We start from the raw sequence: 24,590 nt of genomic DNA, 5'->3' as shown, positions 1-24,590 counted from the left end.
CCTTATCTACATAAATGACTTGCCATTCCTTGTAAAGACCCACCATGATATAGTGTTGTTTGCAGACGACACCTCACTTATTTTCAAAGTCAAACGACAGCAACAAGCTTACAATGATGTAAACGATGCTATTTCAAAAGTAGTAAATTGGTTCAATGTTAATAATTTATTGTTAAATGAGAAAAAGACTAAATGTATTAAGTTTGTCACTAGTAGTAACGTTAGGCATGTGCAAACAAGTGTCATTGTGAAGGATGAGGAATTAGAATTAGTTGATAGTACAGTTTTTCTTGGTATAACTTTAGATTCTAAACTCCAGTGGGGTCCCCATATTGCTACTCTTTCGAATAGACTGAGTTCTGCAGCTTTTGCAGTGAGCAAAATCCGTCAGTTAACTGATGTGAAAACAGCTCGATTAGTATATTTTAGTTACTTCCATAGCATTATGGCATATGGTATTTTACTATGGGGTGGTGCTTCAGAGATAAATACCATTTTTGTTCTGCAGAAGAGGGCTATTCGAGCAATATACAAAATGAACCATAGAGACTCACTTAGAGATAAATTTAAGGAAATTGACATAATGACAGTGCACTGTCAATACATTTATGAGAATATTCTGTATGTACATAAAAATATTGTAAATTTTAGAAAAAATTGTGAAATTCATAATATTAATACTAGAAATAAACATAAGCTCGCAGTGCCCTTCACTCGGCTCCATAAAATTAAAAAATCATTCATGGGTAATTGTGTGAGATTTTATAATAAACTTCCAAACCATATTACTGAATTATCTATTAATAAATTTAAGAATTATGTAAAGCGTAAACTTATATCTAAAGCGTATTATACCACACAAGACTACATGAATGATAAAACAACGTGGGATTAATTGTTATTCGAAATGATTATTTATATATTAGGTATATTTGATTAATGATGAGGAAATTGATATTCCGAATATTCCGATGTTTGTACTTCTTTTGTGTTTTTTATTTATTTATTTGACATTTAGATTTTATTCTAGAAACATTCTAGACTAGTATTTTTTATACAATTTTTTTTTCATGTTTGACGATCCTTTTGTGAAATTCTTAAATTTGTGTTAAATTTGATTTGTATAATAATCCAATATTATTATGGAATAATAACATCAATAAATTGCTCTGATAATTAGCTTAAGATAATTTATAAGTATGTTACGATTCATAAGTGCTTGTTGCTAGGCCTACATGAATAAAGATATTTTTTGACTTTGACTTTGACTTTGACTACTACGACGCCTATTCGACTTAAGGAAGTGTAGTGGTGCGAAATACTATATGTATACAACTTTAATTTGAGTTATCGTCGCTTAAACGTCGTATAACTATGTTATTTTTCAACGGAAGTTCCGCGTCGGCGTGTGCGGTCAGGATAATATTATCAAATTGACAGATATTAACAGCAAGTGGTGTGAAGTTGCATCTAGGTAAGTAGCCTTTTTTATTAAGTTGGTGGTTTATGAAATAGGAAACAAGTGTATTTTATATCTGTAAACTACTGCGCAGTCAAATTTACTGATGATTGCTATATAAGTTTATAACTAATTATTGATGCGCTTTTAAAATTCTTACTTATTAAATTATTTTTATTAACAAATTATTAAGCAAGTGCCTTATACGACAGTTACTCGACTTGAGGTTCTATAATCTATACGTTTGGATTGGAATGGTCGCCATAACGATACTTTTAGGGTTCACTAGAAAAATAATAAAACGCCTGACCTACTCAAACCATAACATTTCAACACATTACATAAGTACCTTATTAAGTAATTAGATATAAATAATATAACAAATTTAGTTACAATTATGAGTGATTGTTTTCGTTATTTTTTTTTTGTTTCAAGGCGAGCTGCAAAATGATTAATGAATATATGGACATTGATACATTTTTATCCAAAACGGATATCATCGAAATGATCCATGCATATTTTAAATGGCCATGGTACTTTACCCACTTTATTCTTTGTACTCATTTTTATGGATGTAATTCGCCCGTAATTCGTAGAAATAGGACATTGCATTTTATTATAAATGACAAGAATGTGAATAATTTATTATATTGTGATTTGTTTTGGTGCTCAAAACTGTCAATCGGTAGCAATATTCGCTAGTATAGCTCCCGCCCCGGCTTCGCATTTTTGATATTCCTTCTGAAACCACCACTCCTCTTTATGTTCTTCCATTTTTTTTTTTCCATCTTAACAAGACTCTCTATAATTTTACTGGAACTTTCAATGAAAAAGTTGTATAAAAGTTTATTTAACCACATCTATTCGACTATTGATTATATAGCGGTAGTATTAATAACACTTTTGCTACTTAAACACGGATAGCGGTCACCCCAGTAACAGTTATTCGACTGTTCTATAAGGAACACTTTTACGACGTTTAAGCAACTATTGGTAGTTTAGAAGTCGCATAATGGGTATCGAAACCACAAAATTATCGCGACTACGACATTATTACGACCATAACTTCTATGCCACCAACTGTCGTATAAAATGGTAGAATAAACGTTTATTCGACCTTGCTATACGACAATATGTTACCCGACTATTTAGTTGCATAAAATGGTAGAATAAACGTTTATGCGACCTTGCTATGCGACTATAAGTTACACCGACTATTTAGTTGTATAAAATGGTAGAATAAATGTATATTCGACCTTGCTACACGACAATAAGTTTATCCGACTTTTAGTTGCATAATGCACCATTACTCGATGTACGGTCAAAATGACGACTGTTATACTACTTTTATACTACTTCGAGTCGTATAGCTACTTGATTATACGACTAAATTGTTTGTTGGGTAGTTTTTGGAATTGACGTAGGTACCTTTAACTATTCTTTATTTGTTACACAATCTTATTCCCACCCAATAAATCATACATAATCAAACGCCGAGTGAAAGTCACCGATTTTCTATTCGATTGCGTCGGGACGGGACGGGGATAATCGATCGCCGCGCTGACACGTCGTCGGACGCGCGACATGTCGCGACAGGTACGATTGTGTCGACGGAGTGTGAACGATGTTGTCAACGCGACTGCCTTTTATCTCGACATGTCTAAAGTCGCCCGAAGGGTTTTTATCATGTTATAGAGCATATCTAATAGTAAAAGTATAAAAAAGTACAAGTGTCGACAGCGCGTCTAATTTATGTTGGTACTTGGACCGATTATGAAACTTCAATTTAAATCATATCGTCGCTTCGTAATGCCTGTTGGTCTCGCATTAGCTCGTGTTTTACAATAACACTCGTTTGAAATTGCTTATTTTGTTTATCGTATTGAATAAAAATGTATTTTTATTAGGTATTAGGTATTTTATCATTTAAATATTATATTTTAATTACCAACACCTAACCTAACCTAAGTGCAGCCCACAACAAAGATCATACCTACTAAATGTATGGGAGCGTAAACATACCTATCTATGGATATTATAAGTACTTAGTTTCATTTTAATGATGTTATTGATTTAATTTCACTCATCGAATATCGTATTTTTGACTAAATTTTGGGGGTTCCCCATACTTAGAACTGAAACTCAAATTTTTTTTTTTCTTCAAACCCATACGTGTGGGGGGTATATTGGATAGGTCTTCAAAAATGATATTTAGGTTTCTAATATCATTTTTTTCTAAACTGAATAGTTTGCGCGAGAGACACTCCCAAAGTGGTAAAATGTGTGTCCCCCCACCCTGTAACTTCTAAAATAAAAGAATGATAAAACTAAAAAAAATATATGATGTACATTACCATGCAAACTTCCACCGAAAATTGGTTTGAACGAGATCTAGTAAGTAGCTTTTTTTATTACGTCATAAATCCCCTAAATACGGAACCCTTCATGGGCGAGTCCGACTCGCACTTGGCCGCTTTTGAAAAATCCATTATACTCTGTAAAAGAATATATGGAAATTACATCTAATATTATGAATTGATTTTAATACTTATATGATATCAAAATTGTTACTCTATTCTTATATTGTAATTTACTTAATTTGACGATCATTACGAGATACTTACCTAGGTATAATTACTGTAATTAGCCATATTGACATCTTTTCCGTAATAATACTATCATTTGACATTGTATATTTATTTTCCAATATTTATTTGACTTTGTGATGAATTTATTTTGCTATTGATATTTGATGATGATTTTTATCTGTATTGACATTTGTATATAATAAATAGTTGACGATCATAATATAAATTCGTATATATTAGCTTAGAATAATTTATAATGTAATTTCATATTATGAAATAAATAAATCTAAATCTAAATCTATTAGAATGAGATTTAATAACAAAAATCATAGAGAAATATAGTAAGACAAGAGTATCTACTCACTCCATACATCAGTTTTGGTACCAAAAAGACTAAGTACCTATTATTTTCATAGTCTACAATTCTACATCTAGCATCGAGTAGCTGAATTATCATTACTGCTACTTGACAATAGATGTAGCACCGACCGGAAAGTGTAATGCTCAACATCAACAACATAAGATTTTCCGGTCGGTTACTTTTGGTACCGAAACTGATGTATGAAGTGAGCACTCTTGCCGTACTATATTTCTCTATGACTCTATGCAAAAACTCGAATTGACCCGTGTGTCAGAGAAGGGAGTTCCCGTTCGGCGCGCGCGCAGAAGCGGAACCGCCAATAATTACAGCCGATTGATCGACTGATGCATAGACAACAATTAGTCTGTTTTTCTGTCAATTATCACTTACACACTTGGACAGACACGTGATTCAGTTAGTTTTTACCGCGTTTTCCGATTGGGATCGATTGAGCCAATCAGCTTTAACAATACTCCGTTCTGCGCGCGTGCATCGGATCGTAAAATGATTCGAACTTTGACAATCTGCAGTCTTTTTCTGGCTCTGTAAATGATCGACATTATCATTTATCATATCATATCACCCTGTATAAGGAGGAACATGTGGAGTGTATGTAGAGGCAGTGATATAGTGTATTTTGACCTCTAGGTCTTTGACAAATTGGACTGAATTTTCAAAGAGCATATTTTATTTAATGATATTACTGAGCTGCGCGTTTTCCCAGAGATAAGACTCCTAGCTAGATCGATTTTTCGCCCCCGATAACGTTGATATAGTAAATTTCATCGAAATCGCTAGAGTCGTTTACGAGATCCCAGAAATATATATATGTATATAGGTATATATAAATAAATATATACAAGAATTGCTCGTATAAAGGTATAAGATTACATATATGAAGCGAAGCTTTTTATACCTACGGGTGTTATGTTTAATTTACATAGATACTAAGGTGTATTTTTCGTTTTATCGTTAACTAGAATATATTTTTAACCTCTGCACTCTGTTTTGGTATTTGTGGTAAATCGTCATCAGATTTAACTACATTTCACTCTATAATTCGTTCAACCTTTGTTAACATCGTCACGCGAAATTGCAAGGTGCATATAGTGTAAGTATTTCCGCTGATAAATTAACGCTCTTATTGTGAAAGGTATAAAGGTACCTATAATCAACAGGTGTAATAGCGATGAAGTTCTCATGTTCAACTACAACTGATAATTGTGTTTATTACTGTGTTTAGTCCTATGGGTGGGATGGTTCAGTGGTTCTAATGTTGATTAATTTTTTAACGAGTTATCAATTGACGTTTGTTGCACGAATAAAGTAATGTGTTTAGAGTTTCGTTTTAAACACATCATCATAATAATTGTCGACTGGCTCTTGTCAGTGGAGTAACCGCCATTCCGTTCTTCTCTCTGCCACTGTTTTGAGCTCCTGATACGTCACTAAGTTGATTTTCTCTTTGGCCTGGTCCAAAAACTCACGTCTCGATCTTCCCCTGCTTCTCTTTTTTCCATTCTTCCTTCAATTATAGACTTCATGTAAGTATCGTGCCGTATCAGGTGCCCCAACTTGTTTTCCCTTCTGTTACCTCTGATATATAAAATAAATATTTCATCGCACAGCTATGTAGTAGTAGTAGTAGTAGTAAACACTTTATTGCACAAAACAAGTACATAACACAGAGATAATCCAGTAAATGTGTACAAAGGCGAACTTATCCCGTTAAGGGATCTCTTCCAGCTAACCTTTAAGTAACTGAGAGATACATTATGAAATGGTAGTCAAACTATGACTCCAATTCCAAATAGCACACGTGTAGATACGTCTAATCTCTCCATCCGTGTAGATAAATCTGCTCGCATGCACTTTCTCAGCACCCCGGGCTCCGGCACGTAACATTCAGATGTTTGTGGAATAACAACCAGGCGACATCCCTGCAGCCGATCCTTATCGAGTACGTGCGGACTTGGCCTTTGCACTTCCGAGCGCACTAGAATAACGTTTAGAACCTCAAACATTCTAATATCAATCTTACAGTTTTGGTGGTAAAGTTGCTATTCGAATGATTATTGTTTTGGTAAAACTTAGAAGGATAATTCTAAGTGTGGGCGCGTAGGCATCAGAGATGACCTGCAATTTCGCGAACTACCTACGTGATTTTGTTTGTAATTTTAAATTGACTTTTTCGTAATTTGTGGAGCATGTGACCTCTTTTTTAAATTACTAGAAACAAACTTGCCTGTGCCGTTCTTCACGTCTGTACATTTTGTACCTTTTAGGTTTAAGTAACAATATTAGAATTCATATTATCTGGCCACTTTATTTTCTAAACAGAAACTTTGTTTCGTTTTGAAAACGTTATATTTGTGGCCATATTTATAAGAAATTCGTTACTATAGAGTTTCTTCCGGTGTTGGCAAGAATAATGTGTTTATTCAATATTGTCCGGTCAATGGGGCTATTTCCAGGGTTCCGCGGCCACACGTACAAATTTTGTCTCGGACTTTATGGCAAAAAAGCGAAAACGAATAATAAGTATCTTTCTTTGTGCTAAAAATGTAACAAAGGTTCATAAATATCTCAATTAATGATGTCCATTCTTTATTTTGCTTCAAAACTAAGGACATGTGTGTATATTTAGGCAAAATATTTTTAAATTATTGGACAAGTCTCACCTGAAACAGGACAGGAAATTCTAGTTCAGGCACATGTGAACCACCAACATCTAGAGAGACTCTCGCTGGGTGGTTGGATCAGGGGTCAGATGCAGAAGGCGGTAATTTTGGACACGGCGCGTATAGTACGTCGGTTCCGCACTCTGCGGCCCTGACCACCGGCAGCTTGGGCCCTGTCCCGCTGCCAGCGGCATTCTAGGTTAGGTTTTGTATAATGTGTGTATTTTTAAAGGTTTTGTATATTTTTGTAATGTTTTGTAAGTGTTTTGGTACCTATTGTACTTTTATACTCACATTGTAAAACCCTAACCTAAGACTCAAATGAAATAAAGGAAACATACATATATAACTAGAGTTTTTTCTTGAATAAATTACATATGATTGAAATAAAGGAAATAAATAAATAATATTATACTTTTAATCCATTATTATAGACTGCTAATCATTCCAACATCAATCAACGGAGTTGATATGCAGTTCTATATTATAACTATTATAAGTTGCAACTAAACTGCAAATATCCCGACCCTTAGGTTAAACTCTCAACGCTCGCTCTTGACTGTTTTATTTATTATCAATACCAAACCGCGCAAAATGTAAATTTGTACAATGTGTATTGCCCACTGAGGTGTACAACCACAAAAAACACAATTGCACAAAAGATCACAAACGCCTTTCCACACCAAACGCTTTACGATCTTTCGACTTAAATGTGCCTACGCGCAGCTGTTGAACTTTACACTGCGCGTCATTTGATATTCAACTTTATCACTTTACCTATAGAGTTTAAATTGAGATGTGTTGTTTTATTTTCATACAGGGTGTGTGTTGACAAATGAAAGATGACAATAATATTGTCGTATTGTGGTCCAACAATGAGTGTTGTGGCTCGCATTGTCGTAAGTTTTTATTGCTTTTTTTGTTCATATTTAGGTCATGATGTCTCCATCGCTCGACTGCGGAAAGGAGGGTCATGTAATGTTTCCGGAACATTTGTTCCACGCGAAGATATCACGATTAACGCATTTTTCTAGTAAATCATGTTTTTAAGGAGATAATTGATGGAGTTGCTGCCGGTATTAGTTCGAGTAGACATTTTTGAAGAGTGGCGGTTTGTAGTCATTGTTTTAAATTGCATAGCTTCGCCGTGGGGTTCATCCATGACTTCTGAAGCTTAGAGAAAAATATATAAAGTTATATCTCTAGGCATGATTATCCTAGTCGATGGAATATGATACTAAGTCGATGGGCTTCAGTTGTCATTTCTTATTACGGTCAAAGAAATATTTTTTTTCTTTTCACATCGGTGACATTCGATGACTTTCAACGTCCGTTGTCAGCAAAGAAACTCGTTGCCAGTAAAGTAAACCGAAATTACGAGGGTTCGAAAATACGACGAAACGTGCCGAGAAAAGATATGCACTGCCTATTGCCTTTTGTGTCGTCTTAACATTACCACTGAAAACCCACAAAATGGCGAAGGCCAAATAAAATCGTGTTTTATTATAATCTGATCAAAAATTAGAAAACTTACCTAAAAAATAAACTACAGCTAGACAAATACTGAATTGTAATTCTTACATTAGACGGTTAACCCAACGCGTTTTATTAGGAATACTGTCAGAACTATAGGGTATTTGACTGTACATATTTAAAATAAATTATTTTACACTATGCATGAAATAAAGCATCAGAAGAATAATGGAGAAACGTAGACAGCAGTTATTCTTAGACACAATATCTATTTTAAAACTCGTATATAATTATAAAGAATAGGTAATTTAATTGTGACGTCACATGCTAGTGTTTCATATAAATTCCATAGTAGCCAAATCGTTTCGACAGTTCTAAAAGAGAAACTGATTTGACTAGTTATCAAATACCCTGTATAAGTGCCCTGCGGGCTCAGCACGGTTCCATTTTTATCGACTATCACTATGCCCGTCACTTTCGCACGTACATACTTGTTAGAACGTGACAGGCATGGTGACAAACGACAAAAATGCGACCGTGCTACTAGGGCTGAACATACAGCACAGGTGCTTTGCAGATTGATTTAAATTTTTTTCCGTTACGACGTAGGCCTTATTGACTGTATTGTCTAGAATTTGTACTTACGTAAGTATTTTCGATTCGATTTACTAACTTACATGTCTCGTTAGAAAATTGAATCGAGAACATCACAAATCTTCCTAAGCACATCTCGGCACACATAAAAAGGTTTAATTTTTTTACCCTTGAATGTTAAAATACGCCACAAATGAATGACCTGATCCGATAATGTTATAGTTTAACTCGAGTACACACCCCGTTCAGCCGAGCGTTCATACAAACATACATACAAATAGTGCAAACCAGCAAAATAATGCGATTTGACGCTTAACGGCGCGGAACATCATATTATCTGTAATTACTAATACCAGCAAAATTGAGTCTTATCACGACGTGTTAACGTTAACGTTCAATCTCATTCGGAGCTTTAGAAGCGATTTCAATAAATTTCGAAATAATCTGCGTAAGGGACTTTGAATTTTAGTGATAGTGATTATGGTCCTATTTAATTTGACCGGCGCTTTTAATTAGGGTTGTGCAGTGATATAAAGCATACTGTTGAAGTCGGTATCGCGTAGGGATGCCTCAATTGTTTTAGCTAAACCATGAATCATTGAGCTGTCAATCAACTCTATAGGTGATTTTTGTATGTGTTTGTGAAATTTGCGTTTGAATTTGAAACACAGTTGCATGTTGTTATGCACGCACAGTTATAAGTTATAATGTTTGATACCATTTGGAGCTTATATTTATTTGTTTAATGTTTCCTGCAGTCGATCTTAACACAACCAGCTACGCCCGTGACTCCGTCCGCATAAGATTCTATAATATTTAATTTCTGTAAACCATCTAAGTGGCCTAAGTGGGGATAGTCCAGAACTTTATTATTTTTGTTCATTAAGATCGATTTAGTAATTAAGGTGGTAAATATAATAGGTACTTACAGATATGCAGAATTACTTTCGCATTGATAATTTATTGGTAGTGCCTCTATACTCGTACCTACCTATGTTGTAAAACTTTTCAGAATAATTAATCACGAAAAAACGAAATATTACGAAAAATCATAGACCAAACATTTTGTAGAGCACAAAACTACCCAAAAATAGAAGTTACTCTTTTTTTGTAGAACTTCAATCACATAGGTACGGACTCCTTCATATACAGATGCTAACCCGTCCGGGTCGAGGCCCTTAACTCGGCCAAACATCATCGAGTACGATTGAAATGTCACTGTTTGTGTTCAAGTGTTTATTTGTGTGTTGTGTTGTGTTGTGTTATTGTGTGCTCGAGTGTTATATCTGGGCTGCGCCGGTTTTGAGAGCCGTCGTCGTTGTTTTGACACCCTGTATGTTTTTGTGGGATCGAGTGCTTTTGATGTTTTTATTGTTTTCTGTATGTAAATATAGTTTCGAATTAGTTGTTTGAACGGTGACTTTAGCATTTATTATTAGGTATACAATACTATACGTAAGTACAGTCGAAAGTATTAATTTATGACCCATTTTGAACCTTACTGTCACAGTGACAACAGCATTGAGGTCTGTAGCGACTTTCATATTGATTGTCACTGTGACAAGGTACGAAACAGGTCATAAATTAATGCTTTCGACCGTACCTAAATATGTTTCGCGATTTAGGGGTCATCTATTGAATAGATTTTTAGTTTCAAAGCTCCTGTGCATACTATTTGTAACAACTAATTAATTTTTAAAAGCAGTATTTTACCCCCGATTTATATCCGTTCTCTCTCTCAACCTGCATCTAGAACATTACATTTCCTTGTACCGTACGTTATTAATGCTCTCGCTGTACATTCTGTAAAACAATCATAAATATTTCCTTTTTTATATAAAGTAAGTATATAATTATATATTTCATCACACGCTCTAGCTGCCACGAGGAATGGTTCACAAATGTTACCCTGCTCAGTTAGTACTAGTGTAAATTTCATGCGATAGCGTGACGTGAGTGTCATTTTTTATGGGATTTTGAGTTTCCAAAACGTCCCGCTTGGCGCGCTGTTTACGCGAACGCTCGTCACGCTTGTCGAATGAAATTTAACGCATCGAGTAGGTAGGTACCTTAGGGAATATGTCAAATAATATATTATAACATTTTTATTTGTGTTTTTTAAGTAGTTACAGACTACACCCGGTATGTACCTATACTAAATATCTGTGTCTGTTAACTCAAACTCGGGTAAATCCATTCGACCCTCTCGTGGTGGACACTGAGTAGAAGAATCGCTCCTGCCTCTCGATGCACATATCACAGCTGACATTGACAGACTTTGTTTATTTGGTGAGCAGTTCTCATTAGCTGACATTGACAGACTTTGTTTATTTGGTGAGCAGTTCTCATTTTATAGCTATGGTTAATATACATCAAATTATATTAAAAAAATCCTTAATGTTATTATCCAGAGAGTAAAATGGGGCCTAATTTTGTATGGAGAAACGGCCGGGTTAGTTGAACAGTGCCAGCGCGCCGTTCTCATACGGAGGTGAGTAAAAATCGCTCCTTATCACCGCCATCGCCGCGGGGGGCTTGAAACCATTCCCAGGGCTGCCCCGTGCGAATGCGGCGCGCCATTGTACAACCCTACCAGGCGCCGCCAACTGTTTATTTGCAAACACGGCTCCGGACCGCCCGGTGCGCGACCCCTGCCTCGAAATACGAAACGGATCTACCCTCCCTTTCTGCAACTCTTAAGAGGGAAAAGGATGGTGTGTTCGGAATAGACCCCCTGGCCAGGAAACCGGAGGCGAGTATGGTTACGTCGCTTCCTAGCTGGGCGTGTGTATTGTTGGAAATGTTTATTTGTACTTTTTTGGAAAGGTGCGTACGTGGCTATTATTAAAAAAATAATGAGCGGTTACGATTTGTGAAATTGTATTCTTTTTTCTTGATTACATCCTAGGCGACTGCGATCGTACCTTACCTTCCTAATCTTTACTTATTGGCCTTACTATGGCGTGTTTTGTCATACATATTTGATACTTATAGGAGGCAAACGATCAGACGAATCTCCTGATGGTAAGAAATTGCCGTCACCCATGGACACCCGCAACACCAGAGGGGCTGCCAGGGCCCTTCAGGCCGCGACACTGACCCCACTCATACCTCAAGCTGTAACTGGCTCCAAGCGTGGCCAAACAGTGTAAGCCATATCAAAAAAGTATCACGCTCCGCGATTTTTACGCCATTTAGGGTCCTAGCTAAATTGGTTGTTCCATACTTGCGTTATGGAATGTCCAATTTAGCCCTAAATGGCGTAACAATCACGGAACGTGACAGTACGTTCTTTTCTTGAAAATTAGAAGGTCGTATCGTATCGATCCAGATACACCGCGGGCGATAACTCATGCCACAGTTTAGCTGTGCGAGGCAGGGAGTTAGCGGAGAATCGCACAGGTGAACTGCCAACCTCAGTGGTGAAGTTGAAAATGGTGTCGCATAGAGCGATGGCGGAAAGAAGGAACATTGTATACTAAAATGTCAGCTCTCTATAAATAAATAGCGTTATCCAAGCCGAAACTACGAGGGTTTTAAAATACGAGGAAACGTGCCGAGAAAAGATATGCACTTCCTTTTACACTTTGCCTCGTCTTGGCGGGGGCACAGCCGTGCCCCCAGATTAATCCGACCGAACAATTATTCGGAGAACTCCACTCCCCTTGCCCGAGCCTTGTTGGAACTACATCATTTCTCATGATGTCTTCCTTCATGGAGCCGTGTCCAAAACTACTCAATATGTAGGTATGTGTTTATCTATACTAATCTATAGTAACTTTTATCAACACAGAACCTCACCAAAGCAATGGAATTCAATAAAAACCGGCCAAGTGCGAGTCGGACTCGCGCACGGAGGGTTCCGCACCATCAACAAAAAAATAGAGCAAAACAAGCAAAAAAACGGTCACCCATCCAAGTACTGACCCCGCCCGACGTTGCTTAACTTCGGTCAAAAATCACGTTTGTTGTATGGGAGCCCCACTTAAATCTTTATTTTATTCTGTTTTTAGTATTTGTTGTTATAGCGGCAACAGAAATACATCATCTGTGAAAATTTCAACTGTCTAGCTATCACGGTTCGTGAGATACAGCCTGGTGACAGACGGGCGGACGGACGGACGGACGGACGGACGGACAGCGGAGCCTTAGTAATAGGGTCCCGTTTTTACCCTTTGGGTACGGAACCCTAAAAACAATAAAGACTTAAAAATCACAAATAAAACCGGGTACTTATCTTTGAGTCCTCGATTTGACAATGACAATACAATTTTGTATGCATTAGTTTCAAATGCAAAATAAGTATGTATGTTGTAAGTGGCCAAACTTACGTATTTATGTAACGATCTTGTAATGTGGACCCTTTCGTAAATATAATTAGGTGCATTTTAGCTAACGACAGTTCTTTTACGACTGTGATGTGTGTTTTTCCATTATAGGAACATGTTTTTTTCGCTACAAGTCTTCATTTGTTTTCCTCGTTGTAGTAAATGCAATTTAATTACTTAGCAGGTAAAGTCTAAATTTAATCAACGGTTGGAGTGGAAGTGAGGCGTTCTAAATGTCCTGGAATGCTAATGTCAATAGGCGCGTTCTTCTTGCGACCGGTTACTTTGCCTCTCAAGTATAAAATAAGCCCCTTTGCCTTTATTTTTTTCCATAGCACTTTTAGTGGCACAGACTTTTAGTCGCACATGCAAAAATGTTAAGGCACAGTCGAGTAGCTATCATACCTCTACGCAAACCAGCATTTGGGTAAAAATAATTTGTATGTACATCGCGTTTATCTCATCTGAGTCTCAAGTACAGTACAGTCGCCATCAGATATATCAGAGCGGCCAAGGTGCTCACAAACATCTGAGCGCGACTCTATTGTCAAGGCGTTATCAGAGTGCTTGTTCAGATATTGAACACCTTGGCCGCTCCGATATGATGGCGACTGTACTAAAAAATGTATTCCGCCTGTAAGGGTGCTCAATTATGCTTTGGATTCTCTTAACTTTGCGATATTTGCAGAAACCGCAAACAAGTTAAAGGATAAAATAAAACGTGCATGAGTAATTTACATTCTCTAGATATTATTTATTCTACGTTTACAGGACATCTGGTGCTACATTACGACGCCAGGTTCTATAATAAGCACATTACGAAACGACCCATATGTGCCTACTGTTAGAACGTTGTACGATACACGTGCGAATAGGTAATTCGCAACTCGTGCCGATTTAAAACACTCCTTTCGGTCGTACTTTAAAATTGGCCATTCGGTGCGAATTTCCTGTCTTTCGCACTTGTATCATGAATAACTAATTTTGTTTCAGTAGTAGGTACCTACTTAATGACAAGTTGACAAATCAGGTAGGTAAGGTACCATAAAGAGCGCATCACATGCTGCTAAAAACCCTACCGCAATAAAAAGAATCGTTAGGTAGCGGGCACTTATAAAAGTTATAAAACGCATTTAGATAACTCCTGATAGATATTGTAAAATCGAGCGACATCTCCATACAGAGCCTTTACCATGATGTCCTTATTGTGATTCTGTTTGGGACTTAAACTGAATCGCTAAAGGACGGAGCTGGGTCAAACAGATCACTGTGTTATGTCTTTCCTGTAGACATACACAAGAGTTAAGGGCTATAAAGGTTAATTTTCTTATTTAACCCTTATCCACGTGAAAAGGTCCTTTTATTTAGAGAACCATGATAAAATCATTGCTTACATGCCCACAAGCTGTTAACTATTGCCCACAGGAGAGAAAAATGTACTGTTCGCGATAACACCCTAGTTTTCTCTCCTGTGGGCAATAGTTAACAGCTTGTGGGCATGTAAGTAATGATTTTATCAGAGTTCTTTCAATAAAAGGAGGATCTTTTCACGTGGATAAGGGTTAAATAAGAAAATTAACCTTTATAGCCCTTAACTCTTGTGTATGTCTACAGGAAAGACATAACACAGTGATCTGTTTGACCCAGCTATATGAGTCGCATAACTCCGTCCCTTAGCAATGCAGTTTAGGTCCTAATCAGAATCGCAATAAGGACATCATGGTAAGGCCCCTGCTTCATTAACGAGGGCAATCGTCGACATTTAGGGTAATTAGTGATCGTACAGTTATCGAATTCAAAGTATTCAAATCTAAATATTTAGGACTATCGGTCAACTTATGAAGCGATAAAAGGAATGGCAGCAGAGTAGAGTCCTAACCTAACAGAGTAGAGTAGAGTCCTAAACTAACAGAGTCTAAGCTAACTTCAGTCATTATGAACGTCATGTTTTCATATAATTTTGACCGTAAAAATGACATTTTCCCGTTTTGTTATTAAAAATGCCCGCTGACTAGACGCCGACGCTCCAAAGACTGTGTGGGCTCTCTACAAAATTTAAATAGGTAATTATATAGGTATACCTACGTTATACTTAATCTACACACTTAAGCGATACTGGCACATGTTCATGTTGTGTGTGTGTAGAATGAATCGGATCGCCCTTGACTTATTACTACTTACCCGTGACAGTTCCCGTCGCACAAAATAGTAGGTGACTTATTCTTACGTTATACTTAATTATCTATTTTCCCTTTCAATGACTTATCATTATCACTATAGCGTATTATATTATATTGTAGTAGATATCGATTCACGTGTGACATGCGATAATGTTGCGTAATATCATTATTATAGCACAGTTATAATACTTTGTCAGTTTGTTGTATCGTATTATATAGTAAAGTATATATTTTTTACGAGTATTAGGAGTATAAGTATTAAAGCTGAAATAATAAATCTTCTACAATATGTAGTAAGATGTTAAAAATGTATCGGGATGACAGAAGCTACAAAATGTCACGTGACTGTTTCCATACATTATGTAAGTTTCAATTAGCGTTTTCTACCAACGATTGTCAATTCGGCTAGGCCCTAAGGGTCTCTAAATTCTTAAGCTGGAGTATGACAGCCTGTATTTTTGCGTGTTTTATTCTACAAGAATTTTTCTAGGAGACTGCATGTAGTGACTGCATGCATGCGCATACACGACCTATAGAGGCGTGTAAATATATTTTTGGAACGTTGGCTTGTAAAGATATTTGTGAACTCTGCTATATTTATACTCACTAACGTTCGTTTCTTAAACCCACACTCGTATTTTAATGCCTCTCATTATGTAGCAGTCACATAAACTACTATTGTGTCTATGAAGGGGCCCATGGATTACCAGTTCGCCGGACGATATCAGACTGTCAGTTGCACGCAAAAGGTGACAGCTCCGAACAACTGACAGGCTGATATCGTCCGGCGGACTGGTAATCAGTGGGCCCCTTAAGAAAGAAGTAAATAGTGAGCAGCGAACGCCGCAACGTTCAACTAGTGAACCACTCGAGTTGGCAGGTCACCGGGGTCACAGCCGAGGTGACTAACACGTCTCGGCGAGATGCTGCCGACATAGGGTTATCACTTATCACCGCGATACGCAATTCGGCGCACTGCCAGTGTCTGGGCTCTGGACAGTGTTGTGGCCCGATAAATAATGACGACCGGTGATTAGATGAACAACTTCCAATCATCCCTAGTAGCGCGGTCGCATTTTTATCGTTTAAGTGCGAAAGTGACGGGCATAGTGACAGTCGATAAAAATGTGCTGAGCCCGCATGACTATATAAGGAAAGTAAAACACTTTTGTGACTTTTGCTTAGAAATGCAATGAATATTTTAACCATACAAAATGTATAATTCTAGCAATCTAATTCAACACACAATTTACGGGATACGAGCTTGTTAAAGTAACCGTCAAAGGTTGTTGGCAGTTACTATTAAAAATCTCGTATCTCATAATATCATGTCATATTATATTTGCAGTAGATTTCTGCTCGGTAAATTAAAATAATAATAATTACGAGGTCATAATTAAGTGTAAGTAACTTAAAAAACTTCTTAATTAATGGTTAGACAGATAAATTCTATACATATTTGGTTTAATTTATTGCCCGTATCGGATTTACACACTGTATTGTATATTCTGTCGTATGTCCTATCCCTAATGGTGATGTGTGGCAGCATTCACATCGCTATCCGGATTAGAATCGCTTTGGAGAAGCACAAACACGGGTACCTACTGATACTGACATGAGTCTTCGTAGCGTTTGTCGATGTATGACTGTCACCTTGGCTAGGCTGCCTGGCCCCGTAGACAACATGCTAATCGCTATCGCTACGTAGCGAACAAAACGCAACTGTCACTTTCACACTACTAACACTAATATGGAAGAGTGCTAGAGAGACACAAAGCGATTCTATGGCGAAGCGCGAGCGATCGTCACGTTGGCTACGCCGCGTCCGCCCGCACTCTCGCAGCGAGTGCTATACTGCTGTAGCGATCATCACGTTGGCTAGGCCGCGCTCGCCCGCACTCTCGCAGCGAGTGCTATACTGCTGTAGCGATCATCACGTTGGCTAGGCCGCGCTCGCCCGCACTCTCGCAGCGAGTGCTATACTGCTGTAGCGATCATCACGTTGGCTAGGCCGCGCCCGCCCGCACTCTCGCAGCGAGTGCTATACTGCTGTAGCGATCGTCACGTTGGCTAGGCCGCGCCCGCCCGCACTCTCGCAGCGAGTGCTATACTGCTGTAGCGTGCGTTATCTGCGGCACGGCAAAGGCAGCCGTTGATAAGCTATTAATAACTCTTCTTAGATCGATTTGGTACTTTGAACTCTAGCGGAGCATTCCGCAACTAACCATGTTGCAGACTCTTTGCAGGATGCCTTTCCACAGAGGCAGATCCTCATATGATCTCCGCTCCGCTGGATAACATTGTGCTATTGGTTGATTCCCGCATGTCTCTCCTCGTCTCCGCTCACATCCGCCTCTGTGGAAAGGCAGCCTCAGACTTAAGGGCCCCACTGATCAGCCTGCCAGTTAGAACAAAAAGTTGACAGTTCCGAACAACTGACAGGCCGATATCATCCGGCGGACTGATAATCATTGGGCCCCTTTATGTAATACTTGTCTATGATGTATTTTAAAATTCAAAATTTGCTTCTAATAAAATATGTGTCTTGTTTGTGATTTTGTTTATCTGTTTCGGGTGAATACCTATTTGTAATAAATTAATATCGACGGTGAAATTTCCCTTTTAATTTATAACTTCGAAATTACAGCCCATCTCATATTTTTAAGAGCCAACAGGAGCTAAGATTAAAATATTTTAGGTAAATATACCCGTCTCGCTAACGGAAGCGGCTCCTAAAACTAGTGCGATAAGGACAAGGCGAAAAATCCTGCGTAAAAATATCAAAAATCGAGGTTTCGTACTCGACCGTTTCCTCCTCCAAAACTTAACCAATCGTAACCAAATTTGGAAATCTAAATGATTATGACATTATCTGTGTCGGACCGTTTTGCTTTTTTGACTAATTGATGTCAGTTTTGAATAGCACGCCTCTCATTGCGGCATAGTCAATTAGGCCATTTTGGCCATTTTTGAAGGGCTCTAGCGCCTTAAAAAACAAAAATATCAAAAAAAGCAAAACGGTCCGACACAGATATTGACAATATTAATCTGTGTTTAAAAAAATCATTGCTCTAGCTTCAAAACCCACGGAGGAAACAGTCGAGTACGTTTGTATGGAGAAATGACCACTCCTGTTGGCTCTTAAACCTATTGTTTCCGACTAGTTCTATACAAAATAAATATTGAAATTGTTTCTCGACCTGTGACTCAATTGACACGTCACAGGTGATTTGATTACCCACACGCGCCGGCAATGATGCGCAAACGCATCGCAAATAACTTCGAACACAAGGGCCAGTGAAAAGATTAACCAACCGTGTAATTTGTTTTGCACACCGTACACCTCATGCCAACCTGCGGCCCATTAATTGTCTATGCCACCCACATTTGTTTAGGAAAAGTCGTAAATGCCAAGCGAAGCTAAAGGATGATGAACTCTTTTTAAAATGAGCTAGTTTGCAGTATTATCTCTTCGCTTGGGCAGTTTAATGGTTTCCGAATGGCTAGGCAACGCCGAGGTGGCGCTAATCTCACATCTTTATTGAAATCTCATTAATTTCCCCAGGAAGCGTTCCCAACAAGCTCGAGTTTGTGTTAACACCGTAATTAGGTTCCATTACGTGTTCCGATACATTTACATGCGAAATGAGGATACGAATGGATACAATTATGAATATTGGGTTTACATAATTGTTCTCTGGGTTTTACAACTCTTATTTACTTTGTTATGGTCGCATGAATATAGGCGCGATGTGATCATAGGAGACAAGAGAAAGCGGTCCGAAACAACACATCCAACGCAAGAACTTGTGTCTGAAATGGTCTGAAACAAAACAAGTTAGCATAATAAGTACGCATACTGTACATGTTGACATATTGTCAAAAGACATCGTTAATCAAAGTTAAATTCTGTGATTCGAATTGTCATTTAACCACAATTTTAGGTGTTAGTGCAAAGATCTCCAATAGAGACACCTGTGTGTAATTCTAATTTAGCTCCTTGTGTAATTTGTATTTACTTGTTGCCATTAAATTGTGCTCAAAAGCCTGAGAGCTGTTTTAATTGTTTAGAGTCGGTCCAAAAGCTATCATATCCGTTACAGATGTCGACGCAGCCGCGCGTGTGATTGGCTCCGACATCATCAGTCGTACGGCAGGTACCTGCCCGTAGACTCTTTGATCGACGCTCGAGCCGCAGTGTTGTGGCCGCCACGCGACACCTACACGACCTGCGCGACTGATTCCCTTTCAATGGAATCATATCAGTCCGTTACTAAGTTAGGTGCGAAACACTGGCGATGCGAGTGGTACAGCGAACATTTCAAGTGACATTTGAAAAGTGGAGAGTTGAACTGGGACTGTTGTCTTTATGAGCTTCGTATTAGGTTCGCCTTTCTATTAACCTATTTTCCTAAAGACCTTAGGATCCGATTTTTTAGTCTATCTATTTGCATGTTTTAGAGAACGTTTTTTTTCTGCTGCTAACCTACACCGAGGTTAGAACGATTTTTGACTAGGGACCTCTACCTACATAAATACATACGTACATGAAAAGTTAATATGCTTATTATCTAGGGATCTACAGATGGAGAAAGAACGGATACTTAAGCGATTTCTTGCAGGTAACTGAATGTCTACCATCCTGTTCTAACTGCATGTCTATCCTGTTCTATCAGCAGTTTTCTGCGATTGTCATACAAATACAAATGAATTATTCGCAGTAATATGGTTACATATAGCAAAGAGTTTGCAACTAATAGCAAAGAGTTTGCAACTAAATCAGCAAACACAAAATATAGTCTGCGTAGCAATAAAAACGCGGGCCAGCTTGCTCCCGTGCCCCACAAGCTCGCGAAATCCAAACGGTCAGTCTACGTCCTCGGCCCTCTAATATACAGCAAGATACCGGACAGTATCAGGGATGCACCTTCCTCACATGTACCTATTTAAAAGCAAACTTAAAAAATGGCTCCTACAGGCGCAATTTTATGATGTAAATGAATTATTAAACAATAAATAAATGTATGAAATATATGTACAAAATGTAATATCTAAATTAATGTTGATGTTATTTATACACTAATAACGATATGTTAGTTATAAGTGTTATAACTATATAATGCTTTAAATGTAAATTTATAAACCGACTTGTAACGATGTTACTAATAAATATTTTCTTTTCTTTTTCTTTCTTTCTTTTCATATAGTGGTCTTAAGGGCCTACTGCAGCCGCGTCTGGCGCTTCGTAAACCACGCCCGCTAGTTCTTCCCTCCCCGCTAACACGCACACATGGAAACGCTTCGCGCCGCACGTGAAGTTTATGTGACCTTTTAGCACCATCTAACGTTACAGAAGTTAACTACCATTATACGTGGTCGCTGCGGTCGGCCAGAAACTTAAATTCGGAAAAAATTGAAACAGATGGCGTTGTTACTTGTTCATAATAGCAAACAATAAAATAATTAATTCATAAACCTGCATATTTATTGTTGTTTTGGAAGATGTTAACATCATAGAAGCAGCAGCGTATATAGCATATAAGTTAAGAGTATTGATAATAAGAAAATAGCACAAGAACAGAAAAGAGATTATTTTTGATAAAATATGATGAAAACAGATTTACTTGATTACGCTCACCTGACTTTGCGGTCACTAAATGCAAATTTCAACCTTATTGTTATGGGGTTACAATAACCCTGGGGTTGCAGGCGTCCATGGTCGTTATTATTATAAATGCTTTGGTTGAAATGCTTTTTATTAACCCTCGAATTTTTCATAGGTACAGTCACCTGCAATAATATGTTACTCTTCGACGGCCGCAAAAATATGTGACACGCTCTTATGGCTCTACAAATAAGATCTAACATGATCTACCGCAAAACGGCCTTCGGTGTGTAACATATTATTGCAGCTGACTGTACTCGTATTCATTGTTGTATAGGTAGGTATTAATATCTTTTATCCGATCGATTTGCATTTATTTGAAATAAATCACAGTGTTTAGTAATTATATGTTTTATTGAATAAGAGATTATTTAGGTATGTAAGGAATACAGGGTGCCTTTTTGAAACACTCATTTTTAGGGTTCCGTAGCCAAATGGCAAAAAACGGAACCCTTATAGATTCGTCATGTCTGTCTGTCTGTCTGTCCGTCTGTCCGTCCGTATGTCACAGTCACTTTTTTCCGAAACTATAAGAACTATACTGTTGAAACTTGGTAAGTAGATGTATTCTGTGAACCGCATTATATTTTCACACAAAAATAGAAAAAAAAAAATTTTTTTTTGGGGGTTTCCCATACTTAGAACAACTGAAACTCAAAAATTTTTTTTTCATCAAACCCATACGTGTGGGGTATCTATGGATAGGTCTTCAAAAATGATATTGAGGTTTCTAACATAATTTTTTTCTAAACTGAATAGTTTGCGCGAGAGACACTTCCAAAGTGGTAAAATGTGTGTGTCCCCCCCCCCCTGTAACTTCTAAAATAAGAGAATGATAAAACTAAAAAAAATATATGATGTACATTACCATGCAAACTTCCACCGAAAATTGGTTTGAACAAGATCTAGTAAGTAGTTTTTTTTTTAATACGTCATAAATCCTCTAAATACGGAACCCTTCATGGGCGAGTCCGACTCGCACTTGGCTGCTTTTTCTGGATAATTTTGAATTTCAATTGTCAGGGGTGCCTACATTATTTTTTAATACATTTTACAACGACAACAAACAAAAGTTCAAATTCGCCGTATTTTTATTACCCGGGTCGATCGCAACAAAATAGAAAATCATGTTTTTCAAATCTAAGCGTTATTGTAATTTATCTCAAATAACCAAAAAGTCAATCTGACTAGAACTTAAAAACGAACTGAATTATTTTAATATGTCGATTTTTCTTGGTGACCCAGGAGAATTTTTTTTTTATCCCATACAAAAAGAGCGTATCCCAATCGCGTATCGGTTTTGGTTTTTACTTATAAGTGTGAAAAATATATTCTACCATATACGAAGGATGTGTGTTTTTTCATGTTTTATATGTCTTTTTGTACAATAAAGTGTTTTACTGCTACTAATATATCATATTAACGATTAACTAAAAAGGTATTTACATCTAATTTAACTGGTAAATTATTACAGTCCGCTAAAATTAATATATATTCAAAAAAATATTTGTTAATATGTCCCAAAATCATGGCTCATTTTTTAAGTACCAAACATATCGCAACGAAGGCAAGGGTACAACGCGGCATCGTGAACCTAATAACGTAACGTTTCAGTTACTTTTTTAGTCGCCGACCATTTTATCCGGGGTACGAAAAGAGGTATTAGATCTATCCTGGGTCTAATATGTTATAAAAACATAGTTTTTTGAAAAATGTTCGTAGGTAGTACACAAAATTTACATTTTCTTTTAAATGTGATTTGGGTCATCGTTCTCCCTGGTGACTTTTCTGGTGACCCAAGAGACATCAATTTTATTATGACTCAGGAGACTTTTTTTCTATGCACTTTGATTTTTTAGATGCGCTAATTTTGTAATCTAAAATAACTTTAAACTGCTGATATACTTATATCACTTTGCTGATGAGTGGAAGTGGAATTTAAACTTAATTTATTGTTCTCTCCCTTGACATTTTGGCATACATTTGACATGCTGCAGTGCACTCCTAACGTTAATAAAGACATAATTTTTAGAAAAAGCTTTAGGAAAACTCACTCTTGAGCTTAAAACGATTAAGTCCTTATCATATTATGTTAGATTTTTAGTACAGACCCCAAATCAGTGAAAATGTGTCTTAGCCAACTAAATTTGTCTCTGGGAAAAGTACGATATCCCTAAAAATTGTACGTACATTTCGCATTTTTCTGAAGGAACGGAATTCATAAATTGGGTTATTATTATTTTTTCAGATTATTTGATTGCATTGACATATCACCAAGATAGATAGAACATTTAAGTTACCAGAAGAAAAGCATTTGTGTTCTTTAATAGTGTGGAAAAAGTAGGTTCGATTCCCGGGCGCGATTAAGCGAATTTAAAAAAAAACAACGTGTTGCATTCCGGGAGTGCCGACAGAAGTGAAAACTCAATGACTAGTCCAAAATGTCTGCAGCACTATGTATAATTGACCCATCCTCCTTTCTATTGAAAACTTTTGCTTCCGAAATTGCTGGTCAGTGAGCTTGTTTAAAATTCGAAAATCAAATTTATTAATTATAATAATTTATTTATTTGGTCATGATATTTTGAGTTTTATTCACCAGTACTAGAGTTCACTTTTATTAGCGATTTCATCAAGATGTAGCTTTATTGAATTATATTTGAGTGATATAAAGTTATAATACTGTGAGATCCTCGTATTTCAGCCCGTACAAGATTATAACCTTTTTCATGTAATGTCATTGAGTTTTTCTTTATTGATTTAAATGCCATCTAAACCTTACGGTCACATGATCGCCTTACGCTGTCTCGAGTTTATCATTTTTTCCCCACCTCATAAAGTGCCTAGCGCCGCTATAGTTATTTTCGATACTAGTGCGAAAAAGAGGAAATTCGAAATGAGTGGCGATAAATTAAAACACGACCGAAGGGAGTGTTTTAAATCGACACGAGTTGCGAATTACCTATTCGCACGTGTATCGAACAACGTTTTACAGTACATATGGCCCTTTAAACTTTTAACATCGCACGAAAAGTGCTATTTTACGCACTAGTGCGGAAAAGTAGCCCCATGTGTACTGTAAAAGAAGTTTTCACTTCAAAAATCTTTGAATGCAGTTGTTTCTTTAAAAAACAATAATGTTTCATTTAACTAAAATGAGCAAACTTAAGGTTTTAAGGCACTTTCCCTCCAGGGCCCATAATTTTTTTCCACCCGGTAGTAGACAACTATTTTTTTCGACTAAATGAAGTTTTATTAGAT

At 37.1% G+C, this 24,590-nt stretch overlaps 1 protein-coding gene and 1 long non-coding RNA gene across 3 annotated transcripts in view; one reads left to right on the top strand and one right to left on the bottom strand.

Moving 5' to 3' along the window:
* The window catches only part of LOC134660911 (protein apterous-like), a 125,325-nt gene that overhangs the window by 64,760 nt on the left and 35,975 nt on the right, over positions 1-24,590 (bottom strand). The gene's annotated exons all lie outside the window — the stretch shown is intronic.
* The window catches only part of LOC134660962 (uncharacterized), a 30,037-nt gene continuing 27,185 nt past the window's right edge, over positions 21,739-24,590 (top strand). The window contains exon 1 of the long non-coding RNA XR_010097911.1: positions 21,739-21,825. This is a non-coding gene — a long non-coding RNA (uncharacterized LOC134660962). The remainder of the gene's footprint in view (positions 21,826-24,590) is intronic.

Source organism: Cydia amplana, chromosome Z, assembly GCF_948474715.1.
Source record: "Cydia amplana chromosome Z, ilCydAmpl1.1, whole genome shotgun sequence".
Lineage (NCBI taxonomy): Eukaryota > Metazoa > Arthropoda > Insecta > Lepidoptera > Tortricidae > Cydia > Cydia amplana.
This window is presented reverse-complemented; position numbering and strand designations above follow the sequence as displayed.